General features: G+C 39.1%; 1 long non-coding RNA gene across 1 annotated transcript in view; it reads right to left on the minus strand.

Annotated features, from left to right (window-relative positions):
* LOC108637979 overlaps positions 1 to 19,801 on the minus strand; it is a 123,722-nt gene that overhangs the window by 6,863 nt on the left and 97,058 nt on the right. The window contains exon 3 of the long non-coding RNA XR_001919475.1: positions 521 to 663. This is a non-coding gene — a long non-coding RNA (uncharacterized LOC108637979). The remainder of the gene's footprint in view (positions 1 to 520; positions 664 to 19,801) is intronic.

The following is a 19,801-nucleotide window of genomic DNA, read 5'->3' on the forward strand; positions in this document are numbered from 1 at the left end:
TACGCCACAACCAAAGATCCCACATGCTGCGACAAAGATCTATGATCCTCATGCTGCAACTAAGACCTGGCACAGCCAAATAATTATACAGGAAAAAAAAAAAAAAAAACAGTTCAATCCCTTCCAATCTTATGTGTAAATTTTGTTGGGCAGGACCAGAACACTAATCAAGGGCTAATTATTCCCCATTACTGAAGAAGGACGCTTCTGAGATCTCTGCTCAAATGTTCCATGAACTTTTCCCCCCCCGTATGCGCATCAGGTGCTGTTCCCTCTTTTGAGCTGGTTCTTTCCCAGCCTGAAGTAGTTTGCTAACATCATGCGTAATGAGGACCCTGTGAAGATCTCCAGAGGTCGCTTCTCTGGTACTCTGTCCTGCAAACTCTAGCTGCTTTGGTTTCCCCAGACTTACCTTTCTCTCAGCTCAGGCTATCTGCTGGGTTCCACCTATGTTCCTCACCCTGTGTCACAGGCTGGAAACTCTCTTAAGGTGGTAAGGTGAGATAATCAGAGGGCCTACCTTGTTTCTCCTCTCCCAAGGATCGCTGTTCTTCACTGTGTGGTGTCCGGTGTCTCAAGAACCATTCTTTCATCTTTTTTTTCTTATCTTTTTAGTTGTTTCAGCTGGGAAAGGTACGTCTGGTTGCTACTGCTCCATCTCAGCTGAAAGCAGAAGTCAAGTTTAGTTTTTAGATAGTGTGTAAGAGTTCTGTGTAACTTTCTAAGTTGTTACCTGTGTTTATGAAATTTCCCAAAAGGTCTGAATTAACTTAGGAGTCTGATCTCCCCAACAGACTTCCCTGGACATGATAGATGCTGACTCACTCTTAGAATCAAAGGTTGCAACTACTTCATCCTTCTGCTTAATTATGTGATGAGAGTTAGAAGAAAGGTACATAAATGCATAACTGTAGCCACTTTTTACCTTGCCATAATGCCACATAGAGTGGAGAAACCACTTCCTAGGTTTTGAAGTGTAAGTCAGCCCATGGAGCAGAGGTATGACTGACAGTAGAAACACTATTTCTGCTCTTCCCCCTTGATATAAGGGTTATCACTATTCATAAAGTTATTTCCAGTCTTGGGAAAAAAAATCACTTTCATTTCAATGACATCCTTTACACAGATAATTTTTCAGGCTAACCAAATGTGGCTCAAGGAAATCCATTAATGTGGAAATATGATTCTCACTCAGATGAATTCATTGCACTAAGTAATACAGAAGAATGATAAAAATCAGGCTTCAGCAGACACTAGTCATTCTTGCTAAAGTCAAATCATGTTTTTGTTTGCTATTTTGACAGAAATTTGATCCTAAATTGGGAATACAGTAATACATCCATAATAAATGAAAAGCTTCAAGTGTTAACTCATTACCTGCTTTTAAAAATTCAAGATTTGTTTCAGGGTACTTTTCCCACTACACTTATCTGCAGATAATCTGCTCCACTCACCAGTCCACCTTCAAAGCACACCCTGTACTCTTCCCTCTATATTTAAAGGCTTAGCTAGTGTCATTCACTCCATGACATCTATGTCATCACATCTGTCCAGTCCCTTTTCTGACCCCTCACAGCAGCACATGCCTTGTGTGGCACTGATTTGTGTAGGTATAAATGTAGATGGCCTGCTATCCTACATTTACAATTTGAATGACCAACTAAACGAATTAAAGAATGAAGCAAAGGGTATTCATCCTCATCTTCATCCTCATCCTTCACCTTCACGGGAGGCAAGGTCTCAAATGAGTGAGTACACACATTAATAGAATTATATAAAATGAGGATGGAAAAACTCAAGTTTTTTCTGTCCCCAAACTTTCTGCAAAGTAAAGGGAGAGGGACGTCTTTCAGCACAGAGAAATGGAAAATAGAAATCAATTAAAAAAATTAGGTTGGACAGGATAAAAACTATACCAGACAAATGGTTTTTCTAGGAGAGAAAATAATTGCAGTTAAAAAAACAGTCCAGGAATTTGGAAGTACTAGTTGAAACCCTTTGTATCTTTGTCTCCAAACTGAAGGGCGGTATTAAACAGTGGTTTGAAAAATAAAAAACAAACAGTTGTTTGAAAGGAGTTACACGGTTTTGTTTTGTTTTGTTTTGTTTTAAAGTAAATGCAAATGTTTATAGAATATTTGAAAACTAGGCCTCACCCCAAACCTGGGGGAAAAAAATCAGAATATAATCCTAATAGAGTTAGATACTTATGAAATTTCAAATTTGTTTTCAGTTTTTGCTACCTGGTTTCTTTGGTTGATTCATTAGAAAAAATGCATAGAATATTTTTTATGATTTTCTATCTGTAAAAACTCTCATACTAGTACAGATATTTCCATGTGTCATTCATGTATAAGTGCAATAGAAAGAAGCTGAGTACAGAAAAAAGAGATGTAGACTTCCAGAACTCCATTTAATGAGCTGAGCTATATAAGGCACCCTTCTAACTTTGAAGACTATTTTGTTATCAAAGAGCTAATCATGAGTGCTTGCTCAGTTGCCTCAGTTGTGTCCGACTCTCTGTGACCCCATGGACTATAGCCCACCAGGCTCCTCTGTCCATGGAATTCTCCAGGCAAGAATACTGGAGTGGGTTGCCGTTGCCTTCTCCAGGGGGGTCTTCTATCAAAGAGCTATACAAATAAATATTCCCCCTTTTCCCAGGAAAAGGAGCAGGTCCAGAACGTTTCATGGATAACTTTTACCAAGTCGTTAAGGCCAGTGCAGAGGCAACTTCAAAGCCACTAGAGAAGAATAATGGACTATAAAGAGAGATTTGGGTGGGTCCGGGAGTGGAAACTTTTCACATAAGCTCCAAAATTAAAATTCCCAATCACATGAAAAAGAAAATTTACAAAGATAATTAACAATAATCAGATGGATTTACTTAAAATCTAATGGCCTATGATATTAATGACTACTCTTTATGAAACAAAAGCAGATTAAGTATGACTGAAGAAAATAATCTAATTAAAAATCTTATATATGGGACTTGCCCGGTGGTCCAATGGTTAAGACTCTGAACCCTTAATGCAGAGGGGGAGGGTTTGATCCCTGGTCAGGGAACTAAGATGCCACATGGTATGGGCAGGAAAAAAACAAAATCCTATATGAGAAAAATAGAGTAACAGAATTTAATTCAATAATAAGTGATATCAGTAGCACAATGATATGGTTGTTTTCCAGAATGGAAAAATATTGTCAGACTGAAAGTACACATGACATACCAAGAAAGATAAATGAACTAACCTGATACTGAGACATACCCCAGTGAAATTACAGGTAATCTGTAAGCTACTTTTCTCCCTGATGGCTTTTAAGATTTTCTCTTTACATTTGGCAAAGATAAACAATTTGACTATGAGAAGGTTTTTTTTTTTTTTCAATCATTAAGAACAGGCACAGGAGACAATGGAGTAATAGCCACAAGGTACTAAGAGAAAAGAACTAATAATGTAGGTTTCTATATCCTGCTAAACTATCATTCACGAGTAAGGATAAAGAAATTCTAGAAAAATTGTAATGGAAGATAACTTAAAATCTCTCAAAATCACCCCATGAAAACAGAATTACTACAGTAACAAAACCAAAATCCACACAGTATCTTCACAAACCCCAGATATGAGTAGAAAGGGACAAACCATCAAAGCTACATGCCCTGCATAGCATCAAGTATCTGAGAAGAGGAATCAGATTAGCCTGAGAAAAGGGAAACACTAAAATAGCGAACCAGTACTCATGAGAATGGCTAAAACAAGGAGAGGTTTTGCAGGTTCTCCTTATGGGGTCAGGGAGCTGGGGAGCAAGGCGAGGTAAGACCTGAAAGGGCTGGAATTAAAATGCCATATTTAGGAGAAACTAATCAAAAGGATTAAAACTAAGCAAGACATGGATGGGCTTCCCTGGTGGCTCAGCTGGTGAAGAATCTGCCTATGATGCGCAAAACCTGGGTTCGATCCCTGGGTTGGGAAGATGCCCTGGAGGAGGGCATGGTAACCCACTCTAGTACTCTTGCCTAAGAATACTAGAATCACCATGGACAGGGAAGCCTGGCGGGCTATGGTCCATGGGGTCGCAGAGAGTCAGACACAACTGAACAACTAAACAAAGCACACAAAGCAAGACACGGTGAATAGGGAGTGTAAGGAGAAAGGAAGAAAGGGACAGAGAAAGCATATGGGAGAGAGCTAGCATGAGAGCAACTGAGAGCACCCACTGAATATTGAGGGAGTGATGTACTCGATTCAGCAGCACATATACTGACATTCGAATGATACACAGGATGCCCACACTCACCACTTCTCATCAGCATAGTGTTGGAAGATATAGCCATAATAATCAAATGAGGAAAAGAAAATGTATCCAAATTGGAAAGGAAGACATAAAATTGTCATTATATGTAGATGACATGATAATCTAATAGAAAACCCTAAATACTACACAAAAAATACTAGAACTGATAAACGAATTTAGTAAGGTAGCAGGATGTAAGATTAAGTACAAAAATCTGTTGGGTTACTTTATATGGATTATAAAATACCAAAAAGAGCAAGTAAAAAAATGATCCCAATTAAAAATCACATCAAACCACCCCCCCAAAAAAAAGATCCTAGGATTAAACCTAGCTAAGGAGGTGAAAGATCTATATACTGAGAAATAGAAAACAATGATAAAGGAAACTGAATAGGATTCAAAGAAATGAAAGGATATCCTATGTTCTTGGAGTGGAGGAATTAATACTGTTAAATTGGCCATACTACCCAAAGCAATATACAAATTTAATGCAATCCCTATCAAATTACCCATGACATTTTCCACAGAACTTTAGAAAAAATTCCACAGAATTTTAGAACAAATAATCCTAAAACTTATATGGAAGCACAAAAAGGTCCAGAATTATATACAGATGGCAAATAAAACAAATGAAAATGTGCCTAACATCACTAAAGTTCAAAGTGAAGTCACTCAGTCATGTCTGACTCTTTGCGACCCATGGACTATATAGCCTGCCAGGCTCCACTATCCATGGGATTTTCCAAGCTTGAATACTGGAGTGGGTTGCCATTTCCTTCTCCAAGGGATCTCCCTGACCCAGGGATCAGACCCAGGGATCAAACCCAGGTCTTCCACACTGCAGGCAGACTCTTTTAAAATCTGAGCTGCCAGGGATGCCCTAACTAATTATTAGAGAAATGCAAATCTAAACTACAATCACCTCACATTGGTCAGAATGGCCATCATCAGAAACTACAAATAAATGCTGGAGAGGAACCCTCCTACACTGTTGCTGGGGGCGTAAATTGGTACAGCCACCATGGAAAACAGTATGGAGACTCCTCAAAGAACCAAAGATAGAGTTGTCATATGATCCTGCAATCCCACTCCTGGGCATATATCCAACAAAAACTGTAATTCGAAAAGATACATGCACCCCAATGTTCACTGCAGCACTATTTACAATAGCCAAGACGTGGAAGCAATCTAAATGTCCATCAACAGATGACTGGATGAAAGATGTGGTGTGTGTACACATACATTCAGTGGAATGTTAGACATAAAAAAGAATGAAATAATGTCATTTGTAGCAACATGGATGGACCTGGAGATTATCATACTAACTGCAGTGAGAGAAAGACAAATATCATATGCTATCACTTATATGTGAAATCTTAAAAAGAATGATACAAATGAACTTATATACAAAACAGACTCACGGACACAGAAAACAAACTTATGATTGCCAAAGGGGAAGGGGGGGAACGGATTAGGAGTTTGGGATTAACATATACATACTACTATATATATTGGACTGCAAGGAGATCCAACCAGTCCATTCTAAAGGAGATCAGTCCTGGGTGTTCATTGGAAGGACTGATGCTAAAGCTGAAACTCCAATACTTTGGCCACCTCATGCAAAGAGTTGACTCACTGGAAAAGACTGATGCTGGGAGGGATTGGGGGCAGGAGGAGAAGGGGACGACAGAGGATGAGATGGCTGGATGGCGTCACCAAATTGATGGACGTGAGTTTGAGTAAACTCCGGGAGTTGGTGATGGACAGGGAGGCCTGGAGTGCTGCGATTCATGGCGTTGCAAAGAGTTGGACACAACTGAGCGACTGATATATAAAATAACCAACAAGGAACAACCATATAGTACAGAGAACTATACTCAATATTTTGTAATAACCTATAAGGAAAAATAATCTGAAAAAGAATTTATACGATATATACATATTTACATATATCACATATGCATGTATAACTGAATTATTATGCTCTATCCCTGAGTAACACAACATTGTAAATCAACCATACTTTAATTTTTTTTAAATGTAGAGGAAAAACAGAATTGAGAATTGCCAAAGCAATCTTGAGGTAAAAGAACAAAGCTAGAGGCATAAGCTTTCCAGATTTCAGATAATATTACAAAGCTATAGTAATCAAACCAACATGAAATTGGCACAACATTACCAACTGAACAGAATAGAGAGTCCAGAAATAAACCCATACACCTATAGTCAATTAATCTTTTGACAAAGGAAGCAAAAATATACAATGGAAAAAAAAGTCTCTTTGATAAGTGGTTCTGGGAAAACTAAACAACTACATATAAAAGAACAACATTAGAATATTCTCTAACACCATACACAAAAATAAACTCAAAGTGGATTAAAGACCTAGATGTAAATTGAGATACTATAAAATTCTTAGAGGAAAACAGGCAGAACACTCTCTGACACAAACTGCAGCAAGATCCTTTTGGATTCACTTCCTAAAGTAACTAAAATAAAAACAAAAATAAATGGGACCTCATTAAATGTAAAAGCTGCACAATGAAGGAAACCATAAGCAAACAAACAGACAAGTCACAGAAAGGGAGAAAATATTTGCAAACGAAGTGACTGACAAGGGATTTCTTTCTAATATACAAACAGCTCGTGCAGCTCTATGTAAAAAAAAACACAGCAACCCAATCAGAAAATGGGCAGAAGATTTAAATAGACATTTCTCCAAAGAGGACACAGATGGCTGAAAAATACCTGAAAAGATGCTCATCACCACTATCTAGCAGAGAAATGAAAATCAAAACTTCAATGAGGTATCACCTCATATTGGTCAGAATGGCCATCATTAAAAAGTCTACAAACAATAAAAGCTTGAGAGGGTGTGGAGAAAATGGAACCCTCTTATACTGTTGGTAGAAATGTAAATTAGTACAACCATTATGGAAAACAGTATGGATGTTCCTTAAAAAAACAAAAACAGAATTACCATATGATCCAGCAATCTTACTCCTGGGCATATATCCAGAGAAAATTATTATTAGAAATGAGGGAATTCCCTGACAGTACACTGGTTAAGACTTCACATTTCAATGCAGGGGGTGCAGGTTCAATCCCTGGTCTGAGACCTAAGATTCCACATGTCTCAGGGCCAAGAATCAAAACATAACAGAATCAATACTGTAAAAAATTCAATAAAGACTTTAAAAATAATCCACATTAAAAAAAATCTTTTAAAAAAGAAATGATACATGCACCCCAAGGCCCAATGCATCACTGTGTACAGCCAAGACATGGAAGCAAGCTAAATGTCCATCAGCAGAGAAGTAGATAAAGAAGACTGTAATACAAATATACAAAGGAATATTACTCAGCCATTAAAAATTACAAAATAATGCCATTTGCAGCAACATGAATGGACCTAGAGATTATCATGCTAGGTTAATAAGTCAAACAGGGAAAGACAAATATCATATGGTATCATTCATAAGTAGAATCTGGTTTTTAAAAATGTTACAAATTTACTTATTCACAAAATAGAAACAGATTTACAGATATGGAAAACAAACTTATGGTTACCAAAAGGAAAATGCAGTGTGAAGGGGAGGCGGCGGGGGGGGGGGGGAGGTTAAAATCAGGAATTTGGGATTGACATATGCACACAACTATATATGTGCTTGTCTGTGTAGTCACGTCTGAGACTCTGTGACCCCCTGGATGGTAACCCACCAGGTTCTTCTGTCCATGGAATTGTTCCAGGCAAGAATACTGAAGTGGGTTGCCAATTCCTTTTCCAGGGGATCTTCCCGACCCAGGGATTGAACCCATGTCCCTTGTGTCTCCTTGGCCCATGGAGAGTTACCAACAAGGACGTACTGTATATCACAGGGAACTCTACTCATTATTCTATGATAATCTATATGAGAAAAGAATCTAAAAAAGAATGTATATATGTATAACTGAATCACTTTGCTTTTTATCTGAAACTAACACAATATTGTTAATCAACTATATTCTAATGATTTTTTTAAAATTGGTACAGCTACTATGGAACACAGCATAGAAGTTCCTCAAAATATTAAAAACAGAACTACCATATGAGTCAGCAGTTCCACTTCTGGGTATTTATCCAAAGGAAATGAAATCACTATCTCAAAAAGATATCTACACCCCATATTTGCTACAGCATTGCCATAGACATGAAAACAATCTAAATGTTCCTTAGTGGGTGAATGAAAAACAAAAATGTGATGCATATATACAATGGAATATTACTCAGTTTTAAGAAAGGAAATCTATTTGCAACATGTTCGGTAACCTTGAGGGTATTATACTAAGTAAGTCGAAGAAGGACAAATAAAATTAAGCTCCAACTTATAGGTGGAATAAAAAAACAAAAAACGAACTTAGAGATACAGAGAACAGACTGGTGACTGCTAGAGACTGGGGAAGTGGGTGGAATAAGTGAATTAAGTGAAGGGGGTAAAAAGGAACAATCTTCCAGCTAGAAGATAATTAACATCCTGGGGGTGTAATGTATAGCATAGTGACTATAGTTCTATTAACAACACTGTATTGTAAATTTTAAAGTTGCTAAGATAGTAGATCTTAAAAGTTCTTATCACAAGACAAAATCTGTAACTATGTGAGGTGGTGGCAGTTTAGTCATTAACTCATGTCCAACTCTTGTGACCCCATGGACTATATAGCCCACCAGACTCCTCTGTCCATGGGATTTCCCAGGCAAGAATACTGGAGCTGATTGCCATTTCCTTCTCCACTCCACAAAAGAAAAAATTCAAAAGGCTGATTAACATATGAAAACATAATCTCAGGGGAATAAAGATTAAAGGCAAAAAATGATTCTGATGTCACATATCCACAAGATTAGCTACAATTCTGACAATACCAAGTATTGCTATTTTTGAATTCTCTTAAAAATTAATGTGGGCATATGAACTGGACAACACTCTGGCATTATACAGTAAAGATGGAGATTTGCATGACATATAACTCAGCAATTCCACTCATATTTGTATACCCTAAAGAAACTCATTCATAGGCACTCACTTGCAACACAAAAGCTTTCTTCTAGCAGCTCTTTTTGTGAAGACCCCAAACTGGAAATTCTTTCATTTATATATCTATACTTACAAAGTAAAACTTTAGAGAAGACAAAGAATGGAATTTCCATGAAAGCCAGGACAGTGATTATGTTAAGGGTGTGATGAGAAAGGGGCATGTGGAAAAAAGAAGGTGCTTCTGGATTTCTGGGGTTCTATTTCTTAACCTGGGTGATAAGTTTTTCCTTTATATGATTCAGTTAAACTCGACTTTTAAGTTCTTTAAGCCCTTTTCTGCTTGTGTGTTTTCCACAGTAAATATACAAGATGGATTTGTAAATATTCAAGATGCAGCACAGATTGTGTAATAAGCTAGAGTTTATATATATATATAATACACAAATAAATAACACATATATTTACTTTATACATATATAAATCTATATGTACAAGAATGTGAGTATGTGCACAATGAATATCTGATGGATTCAAAAGATACGAATAACAGCGGTTGCTTCTGAGGAAAGTGGGAGTCAGGGTGGGAGAGAGACAATTTTCACTGTATTCCCTTTTAACTGTTTGAATTTTTTCCCAAATATATTGCTTTTACAAAATGTGTTTTAAATGTTATTTAAAACATAACAAACAACAAAAGAAAAATCACACCTTATACCAAATGAGCTTAGTATTACAGAGGACCAAGAAAAGTGGGTCCATGTCTGGTGCACCCCAGTGGAGAAGAGGCTCAGATGCAAATACTGCCTCATGCAGGCACACTGTGCCTCTGTCGGTCTAGAGCCAGCTCACAGCCCTGGTTTTGCATGTTCTGGCACAGTGACACTGTGATGAGCTTCATTACACATCACTCTAGTGATGAAAAAGTCACTGTGGTTCTGGAAACAATGGAACCTGAACCTGTATCAATGTTAAGAACCTTGAGGCTTAAAATTGTGACACTGACCTATTTTGGGTTTGATCTTGATATTTTGGGGGATGAAGGTATCTCTCTCCCATAAACCTGGCGATTTACTCCCACCCTTATCACTTGGACATCACAGCAAAGCAAATCCACTGAGGCAAGTACCCAGAATCAGGAGGTGCCTGGCACACTTACAGAACTTAAACAGTTCTAAATTTTTCTTAGAACGTTCTGTTCTTTCAGACTAAGGTAAGTGATTTATGATGTGCTTTTTAAACACTCAGAAAAACTTTTCTGGATGACAACTGGCACAAGAGGAAAAACTGAAAAAATCAGACTATTTTGTTTAGTAATTTAGTAAAAGTTTAATAATTTCAGTAAGGTTTTAATGCAAAGAATATGAAAGAAAATTTAAAACAATAGTTAAAGCTGAGATAGCTGAGAATACTTCACTTAATCCTCTTTCTAAAGGCCCATTATATCTTATGTTTCCATCCAGCTCCATTCTCTTGCCTATTCCTTAACTTGCGGTCTGAAATCCCTTTTTCATAAGGACTATGGGAAAAGAAGAGAATCAAAAAGCAAAGGAGAAGAGGAAAGATATACATATTTGAATGCAGAGTTACAAAGAATAGCAAGGAGAGATAAGAAAGCCTTCCTCAGTGATCAATGCATACAAATAGAGGAAAACAATAGAATGGGAAAGACTAGAGATCTCTTCAAGAAAATTAGAGATACCAAGGGAACATTTCATCCAAAGATGGGCTCGATAAAGGACAGAAATGGTATGGACCTAACAGAAGCAGAAGATATTAAGAAGAGGTGGCAAGAATACACACAAGAACTGTACAAAAAAGATCTACACGACCCAGATAATCACGATGGTGTGATCACTCACCTAGAGCCAGACATCCTGGAATGTGAAGTCAAGTGGGCCTTAGAAAGCATCACTACGAACAAAGCTGGTGGAGGTGATGGAATTCCAGTTGAGCTGTTTCAAATCCTGAAAGATGATGCTGTGAAAGTGCTGCACTCAATATGCCAGCAAATTTGGAAAACTCAGTGGCCACAGGACTAGAAAAAGTCAGTTTTCATTCCAATCCCAAAGGAAGGCAATGCAGAAGAATGCTCAAACTACTGCACAATTGCACTCATCTCACACACTAGTAAAGTAATGATCAAAATTCTCCAAGCCACGCTTCAGCAATATGTGAACTGTGAACATCCAGATGTTCAAGCTGGTTTTCAAAAAGGCAGAGGAACCAGAGATCAAACTGCCAACATCCTCTGGATCATTGAAAAAGCAAGAAAGTTCCAGAAAAACAACTATTTCTGCTTTACTGACTATGCCAAAGCCTTTGACTGTGTGGATCACAATAAACTGTGGAAAATTCTGAAAGAGATGGGAATACTAGACCACCTGACCTGCCTCTTGAGCAACCTGTATGCAGGTAAGTTAGAACTGGACATGGAACAAATAGACTGGTTCCAAATAGGAAAAGGAGTACATCAAGGCTGTATATTGTCAACCTGCTTATTTAACTTATATGCAGAGTACATCATGAGAAATGCTGGGCTGGAAGAAGCACAAGCTGGAATCAAGATTGCCAGGAGAAATATCAATAAGCTCAGATATGCAGATGACACCACCCTTATGGCAGAAAGTGAAGAAATTAAAAAAGAGCCTCTTGACAAAAGTGAAAGAGGAGAGTGAAAAAATTGGCTTAAAGCTCAACATTCAGAAAACTAAGATCACGGCATCCAGTCCCATCACTTCATGGCAAATAGATGGGGCAACAGTGGAAAGAGTGGCTGACTTTATTTTGGGGGGGCTCCAAAATCACTGCAGATGGTGACTGCAGCCAGGAAATTAAAAGATGCTTACTCCTTAAAAGGAAAGTTATGACCAACCTAGACAGCATATTAAAAAGCAGAGATGTTACTTTGCCAACAATGGTCTGCCTAGTCATGGCTATGGTTTTCCCAGTAGTCATGTATGGATATGAAAGTTGGACTGTCAAGAAAGCTGAGTGCCGAAGAATTGATGCTTTTGAACTGTGGTGCTGGAGAAGACTCGAGAGTCCCTTGGACTGCGAGGAGATCCAACCAGTCAATCCTAAAGGAGATCAGTCCTGGGTACTCAATGAAAGGACTGATGTTGAGCTTAAACTCCAATATTTTGGCCACTTGATGTGAAGACCTGACTCATTTGAAAAGACCCTGATGCTGGGAAAGATTGAGGGCAGGAGGAGAAGGCGACGACAGAGGTTGAGATAGTTGGATGGCATCACTGACTCAATGGACACGAGTTTGGGTAAATTCTGGGAGTTGGAGCATGCCAGGCTGCAGTTTATGGGGTCGCAAAGAGTCGGACACGACTGAGCGACTGCACTGAACTGATGTGTACACACTCCTCAGCTTGCATGCTTTCTTTTGACTTTTCCTTCTTTTCCTCTCCTCTCCCTCTCTACCCCCTTCTTCTCACCCTCTTCTCTTTCTCTCCTTCCTTTCCTTCCATGTATGTGCTTTGGGATCCCATTTATAGTGACTGGTTATAATGCCTTTCTTTACAATACACCAGTGGATATTCATTTCTTTTTCTATATTTTAAAAATTCAAGTAAAGTAGTCATGCCACTCAAGCCTTTTAGTAAATGTTCTTTTGGTAAATATACCATATCATAGTGTGATAAAGATAAATGAAATAAATCTACAAAAGGAAATGAAATATTTTCTGAAACTTCACCTACTTTCAAAAGAATAATTTACATCGTAGCTTTTTTTTTTAATTTGAAGGTCCACTAGATATAAAGACTTCCTATAATAACATACTCTTGCATGTGAATCTCTAACAAGAATTTACAAATGATTTCCTACATTTTGGTACCTAATTACAACCACTGCAGCTACAATTTATAAAGATAAGCACTCAAGATCAAAGCATCCCAGTTTAGTCGGTTTTAGGTTTGGACTCAGCACTTTAAAACCATGTTCTTCTTTACTGAGTGCCAAGAAGTGAATCACTGCAGATTCTTGGCTCATGTGGTTGGGAATTTCATCAGTGGTCATTCCTTGTTTAGAGACAAGTGAGATCCAAAGGCCAACTGTATTTTTTTAAGTAACCACCTTGTTCTTGTCTTCTCTACCATAACTATAAGAAATTATGAACAGTGTTAATCTAGAATATGGCCACCTCTGATTGCCCAAGAAAAAGAGAAAATAAATCCCATGCTAATAAGATATTCTAATCTATAAAGCAACAGATCTTTCAGGACTCCAGGAAATAGCTGGAGGGCTGTTAAGAGGAGCACCAAACCCAGGCAAGACACCCAAGAACATCCACTCTGGGCTAATCCTTGAGCTTTCACAATAGGAAAACATATTAAAAGAAGAAAAAGAAGCCAGCAGACATACCAGGGACAATGGAACATCATGTCTATTTACACTTATCCAGGGGTCCATTCAGATAAAACCTCAAGTTTTTAATATGTTTTGACAGGGCATTTGCCTGAAGTTATAGGACATCACTGAAAAGGACCTTGGTCCTTATTAGCAAATAATTTTCTAGTTGCCGAACACAAACAGAAAAAGACTAGCTTAGACCACTTCTGCCCTTTCTTTACTTCTTGTTTGTCTAGGGTGTTGCTGGACTCTCTTGAGGATACAGCAACTGCTCCACAACTTAGTGTCTGTGCAAACATAAGGACAGAGCCGTACAAGAAATCCTTCTTATAAAACATATTTCTTCCCAGAGAAGTCTGTGCTTCTTTATGTTTATAATTGTAGGCAAAGGAGCTTGGGATTTGAGAGACTGTAAAACTTGACAAACAGTCTGCAATCTGCCACATTCTAGTGCTTGAGGCTCCCAAAGCAGCCATGTAGCTCATCTGCCTATCTTCCAGCAAGAACTGTCCTCTGATGTGTTGGAAAGAAAGGTGGCCATCGTGTGTAGATCCTTTGTGGACTGGCCCTCTACTTGGACAGCTGCACAATATTGCAATCTTTGATACTCTGTCTAGGGACAAAATCTTCTCAGCTGTGCAGGTACCAGGTTATCTTGTAATACAGTGAAATAAATCATGAAGTATTTCTATTTGCTTATTGGACAGAAAAAAAAAAGACTCTTGCTTCCTTAAAATATGGTTTGTTTCCCATTTCTGTTACCTAACCAATTCTTCAACATGGGCTGGAACTGATTGAGACTTCAAAATGCTTTGTTAGTCCTTGTTTTCCTAAGCAGCACAATGGTTCACTCCCTTTGGAGGCAGGGGCCCCATGTAATGAGCTGATGCTTCTGTTAACTCTAAGAACCCTTAATTATTTCCACCATTTTCTCCATGTGATTCCTTCGCTGTGTGAAATCAGAGGCAGGCTGCTGGTTGTCAGAGACTGAAAAAGTCACTGGCCTTCCTTGTTGGCAAGGAACTGAATTCTGCAGCGTCTGAATTCATGGCCAGAGCATCCTGTCTCAGAGTTAGTGCAGCACCTTCTGTTTTCAGTTTACTGGTGATCAGCGCACATCACAAGAACTTGGAGTATAGCTAAAGCCAAATCAGACTTGACAGAAAATTATTAGCAGGGTACAGAAGGAAAAAAGATCCCCCTTCCTTTCTGTAATCAGGTTAATATGTGCATGGAATGTTTCACTTTAAAAGGTAGTGTGTTTTGGCAAAGCTGGTTTCTTAAGTAGAATTTCAGTTCCCATTATGCGAGGCTATCCATTGCTACTCTGGCAGGGCCTTTGATCCAGTGAACTCGGTGGGGGAGAAGGGCATAGGCATATTAATAACTTCAACATGTGGCCCTTCAGCCCAGCTGTACCCTTGTCTTGGAAAAAGGCCAACTGGAAAGGGTTTTCTTAACACAACCTATGTATGCATATTTTGGAAAGGGGTAAAGTGAAGATAGGGGTTTAAAGAAGAAATAAAATCTGGTTTTATGGTGGTCTGTTCTTTTGTCCCAGTTCCCTTGTTGGGACATTTTGCTACTACATATTTGAATCCTACGTATTCTGGCTCCATCCTTGACTTTTACTATCTTCATTTTTTCTGCTATAATGTTATAAAGATTAAAGCTGTTGGTTTAATTTACATACCAGCTCAGGCAAAGTTAGGGACAGGCAGAAGGCTCTGTAAGTCTATAGGGATGAGAGATTAATGGGAACCAGGTGCCTGAAATGGGAGCCCAGGGTCCATTTTGCCAGGACTGTATCTTTTGCCCTTTCCCTATTGTATTGGTGCTTTTGACTTTCATTTTAACAATCATAGGCTTTAGGCCTCATTAATTTATGGCCACAGACTAGAGCCTAGCCTACTCTTTTAGTGTGTTTCCTTGTATTATTTCATACCATCTTCCTTTCATCTTCTTCTGGGATGCCCATTTGTCTGGTCCTGAAAAGGTTCATGAGTGACTCTACACCACAGCCGTGGAGAGCAGGCTTACCTCCTCACAAGCGGCTTTTCAACAATGACCTCTGCTGACAATCATCTCTTGTTCCCTCTCCTCCTCTTCCTCTTTCAATTTATAATACTGTTACCATTTCCTTGATCCAAATCGTCCACATTGCTAATTCCCTAACTGCCTGACACCAATTTGTCACACAGGATTAGCAAGGAGTAATCCCAGGGATGGGACGTGATACCCAAGGGTATCACTGTATTACCCTAGGATACAAATATTGCTTCTGTAACAAAGGCCAAAATAACAATGATTTAAACAAGGTAGCCAGTTACTTTTTATGTCATGTTCACAGTCCAAGCACGAGCAGCATGGGGCTGAAAAGGTGGCACCATCATCTCAGACACCCTGACCCCCCTCTCTCCTACTGCTTTCTTACTCTCAACACACAGTTTCCATCATTTAGTCTAGGATCGCTTCTCCAGTTCCTGTCCTCACATTTCCATTCCTGCTGGCAGGAAAGGAAAAAAGTGAGGGGAGGGCATGCACTTCCCTTTCAAAAGTATTACGTTGTACTTAGTACTTCTCCTATTTTACTGGCCAGAACCTAATCACCTGGCCACAGTTAGCTGTCATGGAGACTGGGACACAAATTCTTCAGCTGCTGGTGTTCTTTGCCACAGAAACCTGCTTAGCCTTGTGTTTCAGATAACTATGGGCATTGAGAAACTGTGAGAGTTATACACTGTACTAGCACAACTATGCTGTTTTCTTGGAAACATGAAAATTAGAAGAACAAGTAATAGAATGATGGTAATGTTTTGTTTTGAACTACTGTTCTCTGATCACCTCAATCACTGATTTAATCAACAAAGCAAGCATGCCAGATACTGTATAAGACTCTGAACTTACAAAATCACCTTTAACAGAGGACTTGTCTTTGTGTATCTTCCCACGTGATGCAGTCAGACAAAAACGCCAATATGCATGAACATGGAACTTCAGGGGACTTTCAAAAGGAGTTTGTTTGGCAGACAAAAGGAGAAAAGTGAAGTAGAAAAGGGATAATTAAAAAAAAATCTTTTATGTCAGAAAAAGAAGATTCAAACTTAACCAATAAAAGGCAACAGTGAAATACCAAAGATAAATTAACAAGAAATAACATAAATAGATTTCATTTTTAAGGCTATGATCCTTCTTTAAAAAGAGATGCTTCATCAATTTGACCATATGAAAATATTTTGAAAATCTACTTGTGGAATAGATTGCATCAAGATGGTGGAGGAATAAGACATGGAGCTTACCTTCTCCCACCAAAATACATGAAAAATACATTGACATGTGGACTGATTCTCACAGAACATCTACTAAATGGTAGCAGAAAATCTCAGACTTCCAGAAGAGTGAGAAAAATCTCCACATAACTGGGTAGGACAAATAAAAAAAAGAAAAGGAAGAGGGGAACTGGGAGGGTTCCTTGGTGGCTCAGTGGTAAAGAATCCGTTCTACCAATGCAGGAGAAGTGGGTTTCACCCCTGACCCGGGAAGATCCCACGTGCCACAGAGCAGCTAAGCCCATGCATCACAACTGCTGAGCCTGTGCTCTAGAGCCTGGGAGCCGGGACTGCTGAAAGCCCTTGTGCCCTAGAGCCTGTGCTCCACCCGCCAACAGAGAAACCACCACAATGAGAAGCTTGCAAACTGCAATTAGAGAAAAAGTTCATGCGGCAACAAAGACCCAACACAGACATTAAATAAGTGAATAAAAAATAAATAAAATGGGTGATTTTAAAAAAAAAAAGAGAAGGGAATTGGGATGGGTGCTGTGCCCCTGTGAGGGAACTGTGAAAGAGGAAAGCTTTCCACATGCTGGGAAGTTCCCTCACTGGCAGGGAGATCAACCAGAACAGAGGAAGAACTTCAGAAAGAGTGCAACAACCAGTTTGCAGGGGGCAAAGTGGAGAGAGACCTGCACAGTTGGTCTGTTCATGCTGCCACCTGACACTCCCCAGCCTGAGACACTCCCCAGCCTGAGACACTCCCTAGCTGGGGTGGGCAGGAGCCGGCGCTGAGGCTAGAGCTTTGGAGGTCAGACACAGGGTAAGGACTGGCTGGTTGCCTGGAGAGAGCCTGAGGAGCTAGGGTATGGTGCGCCACAAACCAACGGAATAAGGAGAGAAGCTTGGGTCCACCAGAGAGGCACGGTGCCATTGTTGTGGGCACACGAGGAGAGGAACAGGACTGCTATAGGAGTTCTTTTCTCTTCATGTGCTCTCAGGAGCAGGGTACTACCTACATAGGCTCCAGTGGCAGGCATGAATACCAATGCCATCTCAATCTCCAAAGGCAGGCATAGACCATTGCAAACCACTGAGATCCCATAACTGGGTGGCAACCACAGGCCCTGCCTCCCTGGGAACGTGCAAAGGCTGGGCACCTGCATGCCACCTATCAAGGAGATAAAGCCCAGCACAAGCTGAGGAAAGAGACGGCAAGCATCCAAACCAAAAACAGCCTCAAACCAAAAAAATTATTAAACCCACATAAGCTATGCAGAAATACTAACACACATAGCTCTCTAAGCCTATGGTAGATAATTCTTTCTCCTAGAACTTACAGAGTGGACTTCCCTGGTGGCTCAGAGGTTAAAGCGTCTGCCTCCAATGAGGGAGACCCGGGTTCAATCCCTGGGTCGGGAAGATCCCCTGGAGAAGAAAACGGCAATCCACTCCAGTATTCTTGCCTGGAGAATCCCATGGACGGAGAAGCCTAGTAGTTTACAGTCCACGGGGGTTGCAAAGAGTCGGACACGACTGAGCGGACACGACTGAGTGACTTCACCTCACCTTACAGAGTAAGAGAAATAAAAACAAAATGAAGCAGCAGAGGGGGCACTCCCAGTTAAGACAGAGAGAATTCTGTTGAAGGAACAAACCAATGAAACAGACCTCTTCAGAATAACAGACACCAAGTTCAAAAGTAGGCAATGAAAATACTGAAGGCCATTAAGAAGGGATATCAACAGAAATGCAGATTCGTGTAAAAAGGAACTAGAAACTATAAGGAGCCAAAAAAAATTAGAAAACTCATTTGCCAAGATGAAAGCTGAGCTAAAGGCTCAGAATGAATAAGCAGAAGAAAAGATAAGTGATCTGGAAGACAGAATAATGGAAATTACCCAATCAAAACAGCAGACAGAAAACCAGATGAAGAAAAGGAAAGCAATATAAGAGACTTATGGGATAATATAAAGCATGCCAACCTATGCTTAATAAAGATTCTAGATGAAGAAGAAAAGGAGAATTAAAAATGTATTCAAGAAATTCTGGCTGAAAACTTCCCAAACCTATATAAGGAAACAGATATCCAGATGCCAAGAAAACACAGACTGTCCCAAACAAGTGAACCCAAACAGACCTACACCAAGACTTATTATAATAAAAATGCCAAAAGTTAAAGGGAGAATTCTAGAAGCAGCATGAGAAAAACGAAGTTAATTACAAAGGGAATTCCCATAAGGCTATCATATGATTTCTCTATAGAAATGCTGCAGGCAGATGAAGCGGCAAAATATATTCAAAGTCTTGAAAGGGTAAAGTCTGAAACCTAGAATACTCCACCCAGAAAGATTATAATTTAGAACAGGAGAGGAAATAAAGAGTTTCTCAAATAAGCAAAACTAAAAGAATACAGCAATATTAAAACTACCCTAAGGAAATAGTGAAAGGTTTTCTCTAAATAGAAAAGAAGCAGGAACATAAAGGAATGGGAAAATCAAAATTGGAAACTAAATCACTTAAATTAGCCAGTATACAGATCAAAAAGGGGAAAAAAAAAATCATATTTGTGAAAGTGATGATCAAGACAAGAACAGCAAAAGGATAAGCACGAAGATGTGAAAAAGGAAATCAACATCATAAACTAACTGTGGGGAAGGACAGTAAGAAAATGTAAGAAAATTCTTCCTTTTTTAGGACACATTTGAGCCTATATGACTATCAGTCTAAATAAAACAAGCAGATATATTAATATGAAGGAGTTAACATACTTGAGAAAACTAAGACATACAACAGATCTACAAAACAAACAAACATCCAACATCCAACTCAAGCATAAAAGGAAATCATCAAACCACACAC

The sequence above is a fragment of the Capra hircus genome, chromosome 18, assembly GCF_001704415.2.
Source record: "Capra hircus breed San Clemente chromosome 18, ASM170441v1, whole genome shotgun sequence".
In the NCBI taxonomy this organism is placed as follows: Eukaryota; Metazoa; Chordata; class Mammalia; order Artiodactyla; family Bovidae; genus Capra; species Capra hircus.